The sequence below is a fragment of the Magnolia sinica genome, chromosome 7 (assembly GCF_029962835.1).
Source record: "Magnolia sinica isolate HGM2019 chromosome 7, MsV1, whole genome shotgun sequence".
Classification (NCBI taxonomy): domain Eukaryota; kingdom Viridiplantae; phylum Streptophyta; class Magnoliopsida; order Magnoliales; family Magnoliaceae; genus Magnolia; species Magnolia sinica.
The window spans coordinates 81,970,164-81,977,560 of record NC_080579.1 but is presented as its reverse complement, the minus strand read 5'-3'; positions in this window follow the sequence as shown (position 1 = coordinate 81,977,560).

The window sequence follows — 7,397 nt, the reverse complement described above, 5'->3', positions numbered from 1 at the left end:
AAAAAAAAAAATACAAACAAATCTAAAGAATTTCAGTAATTCGCAGATATTTTAGCGACGGACCAAATCCGTCGCTAATTTTAAAACTCGACAATGGACTGGGGGTATCCGTCGCCAATATTTTAAATGACGTATAATTCGATGGTTTTTTCCGAACTTCAGTGACAGATTTTTTATTTTTTTGCGACGGATCTTATCCGTCGGTAAGCAGCGACAGACCTTATTCGTCGTAGATTCAACAACGGATTTTATCCGTCGGAAACAAAAAAGCGACCCAGTAAACAGCGACAGACGAAATCCGTCGTTTATTTAGTTTTACAATAGATTTGGTCTGTTGCAAATCCACAATTTTGGCGTGGTGTTAAGGTTTACCAATCTTTCCATCTGTTTTGCAAGACGATAATAAGACGAGTCTAAAAAACAAGCAGATCAAAAATATATAATAGGACATCAGTCTAAAAATCAGTCTGATTCATATAGTTCTAAAACAAATCACACAAACTTAAATGATGGGAAAGAAATAAATATCAACTAAATATCAACTGAACAGATTACATGAAGTCCAAAATAGTGTACAGATTACATGAACTTCAAAATAGTGTACAGATTAGATGAAATCCAATAGTAGACAAATTACATCAACTCCAAAATAGCGTACATATTACATGAAATCCATCTAAAAGTGGACGAATTACTTGAAATTCAAAAGTGGACATATTACATGAACTCCAAAATAGTGTATAGATTACATAAAATCAAAAAGCGGACAGATTACATGAACTTCAAAATAGTGTACATATTACATAAAAATATCCAATAGTTGACAAATTAAATGAAATTCAAATTATCATATAGATTACATGAACTCCAAAATAGCGTCCAGATTACATGAAATTCAAAATAGTATATAGATTACATAAAACCCAACAGTGAATAGATTACATGAAATCCAAAATAAGGTACAGATTGCATGAAATTTAAAGTGCTAGACAAATTACATATATAATTAAACAATGCTTCAAATTTTCAGGAAAAGTAAACAAGTTAATTTAACATCACAAAATGGCATCTTGCGAGCATTTGCAAGTGCACTAGAGATAGCGTAGAGATGGATGAGCTTGTTACGAATGAAGATGCTAGATTCGAGTTCGTGCTTGATGATCTGAGAGTGGAGCTGTTTTCTGATCAGAGGCACGGGCAGTTGGGTGCATGCCTTGAGAAGGGATGTGAAGGTGTAGTGGTTGGGCTCGACGGACTGGTTTATCATCTGATAGTAGAGATGGATGGCTTTGATGGGTACATGTTTCTTGAGGTGGGCCCTTATGACAATGTTCCATATGAATGGGTAGGATAGTTCTACAGAGTCGAGGACTTTCTAGGCACATCCAAGGGAGTCATGGTCGGAGATGGCGTAGAACTCGGTGAGTCGGCTTGCTGAGTAGGGGTCAAAGATTTGGGAGGATTTGATCTTCAGGGAGTGGATTTGCTTAGCTTCTTGAAGGTGGATGCAGAGGAAGAGGAGAGAGGTTTGAATTTTGGGGGGTGTTGTCATTTTTTGGGGGTTTGGAGGGGTGAAACAATTCGGAATTGAGGGTGTGGAAGTCATGTTTTGGGTTCTTCATATTTCAAATAGGTGAAAAGGGCGGGAAGGAAATGTGTACGTTGTTATCCTTGGGAAGTCCGGTTCCTGTACGAATCTGGATCCCCCATTGTTGGAAAACATGAATTTCTTATTTCCTTTATTGTTGAAAAAAATCACAAAATGGCCCACAGTAGACCCCACATACATTACAGCAGGTCCCACCATTCCATTTAGGGTTAAGGCTTACCACGATACAAAGAGCACTGAGAAAGGGAGTGACCCGAGAGGGAGAGAACACCAACAGAATATCGAGAGCGACCACGCCGAGAGAGCTTTTAGAGAGAGAAAGCATTGAGATAGCTCCAAGAGAGCACTGATAGAGAGAGAGAGAGAGAGAGAGAGAGAGAGAGAGAGAGCCTCGGCTGGGCGGGCTAGGGTTAGGGTTCGAATGGAGGGTGAGGGAGAGGGGAAGAGGGCGAGAGTCAGAAATGAGAGGGCTTCTCACCTTAATTTTTTTATACCCAATTTTAAATTATCAATGGTATTTACCATCAAATAACTAAAAACATATTCGACTATAGTCATCGTTGAATTATACAGTTGTTTTCCCACATTTTCACATAGTGATCAAACAATTGTTGATATCATTCTGTCTTAAATCCTTTACTTTTCAAGTAACCCTTAAATAGATTCATCCCAACTATTACTTAATCCCTGCTTCTAGGTATGATGTAAAACAATGAAATCATATCGATCACATTCTCAATAGCTAGCCAATGGATAATTGCTCCATCCACTCAAAGTATATAATTGAATCCAATGCAAGTGAGCGACGATCATAACGCATTCCACCTTATTGCATCTCCAGCTTTAAGCTTCATAAGCTTAGGGAACCATTGCCATTGGTACTAAATCCTTCCCTGAAGTACTGATCCTCTTGTGATGCAATTATCATCTATAATTGCATGTATAAATTATCATATACAAATAGGAGATGCTCACACACTAGTTATATGTCAAACTAGTTAGCATGTGGGACCCACCATGGTGTTTAGAGCTGGGCATCGGACCGAGTCGGATCGGATTGGGCCCAACTCGATTTGGTCCGAAATATACATGGGCTAACCCAAACTCGATTCGATCCAGGACCGAGTCCGGGACATCTGAATCGAACCAATCCGATGCACGGTTGGCTTAACCCGAACCGAGTCGAATCGGGTTGGGTGCAATTCGGATCGAATTTTTTAACAGTGAAAATCATTATCCTTGCTGCTATTTTCGGTGTGGTCCATTTGAGCTTAAGATATGATTCCTTTTTTTTTTCTTTTTTTCAAATACTCTAAAATAATCACGAAAAATGGATAAACGGTATGGATATGATAAATACATCATAGTGGAGCCCATGTAATTTTGATCTCATTTGAGTCGTTTGTACAACTCGGAGCTCGAGGCGCTCTCCGCTCATCTTTGCATGACACATGTCTACATAGCTATGTTGACGTGCTGTGCACGAAAGTGCAACTGTGCAGTTGACGTGCTGCGCACGAAAGACGAAAGTGCAACTGTGTAGTTGACGTGCATTGCTATATTGACATCAGTAAGTTCTGTGGGTCTGATCATGGGGTATGTGTTACATCCAAACCGTCCATCCATATGGTGAGCTCGTCTTAAGGCTTGAGACAAAAAATAAGACAGATCTAACTATCAAGTGGACCACATTGAAAAAAGCAGTGGGGGATTGAACGTCTACCATTGAAACCCTTTTTGGGGTCAAAGAAGTTTTGGATCAATTTAAAATTTGTTTTTCCTCTTAATTCAGGTCTTTGTGACCTTATACATAGATTGGATGGAAAATAAATGTTATGGTGGGCCCTACGAATTGTTTAATGGTGAAAATCATTATCTCTGCTGTTATTTGTGGTGTGGTCTAGATGATCTTTGGATATGATTCATTTTTTGGATAATGCTCTATAATGATCTCTAAAAATATATGAACGGTGTAGATATAATAAATACATCATTGTGGGGCCCATATAATTTTAATCTACTTTGAACCCATACAACTTGAAGCTCGAGGAGCGTAGTACTCGTCTTCCGTATTCGCACGTCACGGACTTACAACAGCTATATAGCTGGGCTCTTTTATCATAATGAGTAAACTTTATTGGGGCCCATCATGAATGCATGTGGTTTATCCATGCCGTCCATTCATTTTTCCATATCATTTTAGTGGTTGAACCCAAAATTGATGCATATCCAAAGCTCAAGTGGACCATACCACAGGAAAAAAGTAGAAGTATTGATAAGAATCACTCTAGATCGGGTTAGATCGGTCCGAATCCATTCGGATCAGTTTTTCGGATTGGATCGGTCCGAATTGACCACGACCTGATCTTGATCCGAAAAACTATTAGATTTGAATGGCCCTACTCAATCCGCACCGATCCAGGTCGTCGGTTTGGTTCGATTCGGAACGGGTCGGATCAGGTCTGATTGGGTCAAATCCATCAGATCGAGTCAGATATGCCCGACTCTAACGGTGTTTTTATGACATAGTGCCTATCCAACAAAGTTGTTCAATTATGAAAATGGAATGTCCCAAAATCAGGTCGATTCAACCATTAGATGCATGCACCTAAGCTTATTAAACGATTTTTCATGGTTTTCTATGGCATACTCTACTTGATGGTTGGATCAACCTGATTTTTAGGGCATCTCATTTTCATAATGGAACAACTTTATTGGATGGATGAGATGTCATCAAAACACCATGGTGAGCCCCATGGGGCAACTAGGTGGATATTGATGTAAAGCGGGTCACGGACACTTTCATGTCCAAGATGGATCAAAGAAAGCCCGATCAAAGGCAGAAGTCATCAAGACCGTCAAAACCTTAAAATATGGATATCTCACAAACCAGAATGAGTTACTCAACGTACCATATATGATTTTAGGGTAGGATGAGCTACTTTAGCCAACTAACTTGGCTATTCCGGGTTACCCACGCCGAATTTGCGAGATTCCATCACATCGACGGTCGAAATCCATGTTTATTTCCATTTTTACTATTTTTAGTAAGTTTAAGTTTGATTATAAATCTTCATCCATTGGGCTTTAGGAGTTGTGTCCAACATGAAAAGTGCTTAGAATAATTAGGACAATAATGTGGTTAATCCACATAGGACACTTACTATAAAAAGTAAATTTACTATTTATAGTAAGTTACGAATTTAGGGAGTTTTAGTTATAGTTTAATTCTGAAATTTCTTCCAAGCTTGGTATCCTTATTTAAAGGGGTGATTATTTGATTCATCTATCAAATTACATATTTATTAGAATTTATTTCTATTCTTATTGCTTCCAGTCCACATGGATTCGGGAAGTCTCTGTGAGGAATCCAGATAAGCTCCGTGGATACAGAGTAGTTATCCTTGAGGAAGATAGTGATCGACCTCATCACGTTTATCCCTTCATCATCAGATATACTACTAGTTGTTTTGTCAGCATTTCTCTATAAATAAAAATTATGAATTAGTGAGCTTATTAACCTACATCAATATGCAATATCAAGTTAAGAAGTCATAGTATCGTACTATTTTATGGGTGTTGTTGTAGAAGTGAAAACCCCTCTTTTATAGAAATTTAAGAAGCAAAGATGATTTGTCCTCCATAGAAAATGGAAATTAAAGCCCAAGCCCAAAGCCCAACACATTTATTGATGGGGACCTAAATTGGGCCATCATCTTAAACCCAACCCATGCCACGTACACAAACCCAATGGGCCATCAGTTTGGGATGAATCCCTGAGAGCCCTATTGCTAGGGGTGAAAACCAGCCAACCTAGCTCACTTGGGGTCATATTCGACTTAAGGCCCACGGTCCATCGCTTGGGCTGTAAATTTTGGTAGAACTTGAGCCTGGGTATGCGAAAGGACCCAATAACCAGTTGACCCAACCCAACCCACTAAACATGATGGAGCTCGGTACCTCCTTGGAAAAGCTAAGCTAGGCCCAGCTCTAAATGCTTTGCTAATGGTCTGACAAATAACTTTAACTAAAGGCCAGGCTCATTTACCTCCCCACCTAGTAGGCTGGCAACACGCTGAGCTTGGGCCACGCCTAGGTCTATCGCCCAAGCTCAGCCTGCAAAGTAAAACCTAGGCTTAGCATGGCTTGGGTCTGTATTGATGGCCCAAAATGGACAAGCCTGTCCTGCATGGCCTGAACCCGAGTCCAAAGCCTAGCCACGAACTTTTGTGATTGTTCATTTGATGTGCCCCATCATGCATGATATATGACAAAAATGCCCTTGAAATACTCAATGGACTGGACCAGACCAACGGGCTCTTAGAACAAACCTGAGTCTAGTCCGATCATGAGATAGGCTTAAATTTTAGGCCCGGACTAGCCCAAGCCCAAGGGATGACAATGGGCTGAGTAGGCATGATGGGTACCGAAGCCCAACCTGACATGGGCTAGGTAGGGTTCAGCTATGAATGGGTGCTGGTGTAGGTTTTGGGTATTAATTTAAGCAAAATCATTAATTGAATCGTTTGTAGGTATAATCCAACCCATACCTAAACCTGACTGTGTCGCATGTTACATATTTATATATTTTCTAAATAATTTTTAAATAATAATAAATACTAATAATTAAAACTTTTTAATGCATAAAATAATAAAAAATAGTTGTTGGTTCCTCAATCATATATACGTGCTCCCACCTTTCTATATTATACGCTAATGCAGACAATTTTCATTCATTTTTTTCCCTGATAATTAGTTTCTTTAAGGCAGAGAAATTTGAATATTTGAAAAAATGTGGCAGAATATTTTAATTTTAGAAATTAAAATTTGTGGCTGAAGTTCGTTCATATTTCAACTTCAAAAGTCTTAAAATAGATATATAGTTTATATTTTGCTGTAAAATGCTGTTAACAAAACAAGCTCTCTCAATGTGGTCCGCAAAAAGCCAACACCCCTGTCCAAATACTTCCGTGTGAAATTTTGACATCTTTTTTGTGTCTTTGGCTTCATCTAGCCGGCCAGACGGCATTTATTACCCCTAGTTATTATAAGAGGAGAGAGTTCAATCACGGAGCTAATTCAACTACATTAGGAACCAAAAGCCCAATTAATTGATCTGGACCGTAGATTAGGTCCAGCACAGTCTATGTTCTACTGCAAAATCATCTGATCCATCTGTAAGATGAATTTCTTTCTTATAGGCACCCATGTTCCAAGCTATGTATATGTGGGCCCGGATTAGCTGATAAAAGTGATTCTTTATAACTATTAGTGATCCATGATAAGCCCTAACAAATGGATGGATTAAGTTGTTGATCCTTGAAATGCCTTCTTGATATAATGGATGGCCAGATCAACTGATTCGATCGATTCTACAAGTGTCCCATGAGGTCGAAACACTGTGGGTGCCACCATGATGTGTGAGGGGCATCCATTCCATTAATCAGATGCACCATTCCCTGGTGAGCCATGGGCCAAAAAATAAGCCAATTTATGACTTAAGTGGACCACATTATAGACAACTCACCATTAAAACCTTCCCGATTGTACTGTGGTTTTAACATCTGGCACATCCATTATGTGTCCCACTTGGATGAGGGGTCACACCAAATTTTAGGCCATCTTAAAACTCAGATAGGCCCACTAAGTTCTTTTAAATGATTTAAACATAATTTTTCATGTTTTTAGATAGTATAGCCAACTTAAGTTTCAAATATAACTGATTTTTGGCGCATCCCACAACCTAAAGGGTACGTACTAAATGTACAGCATGGGTGACCATCACACA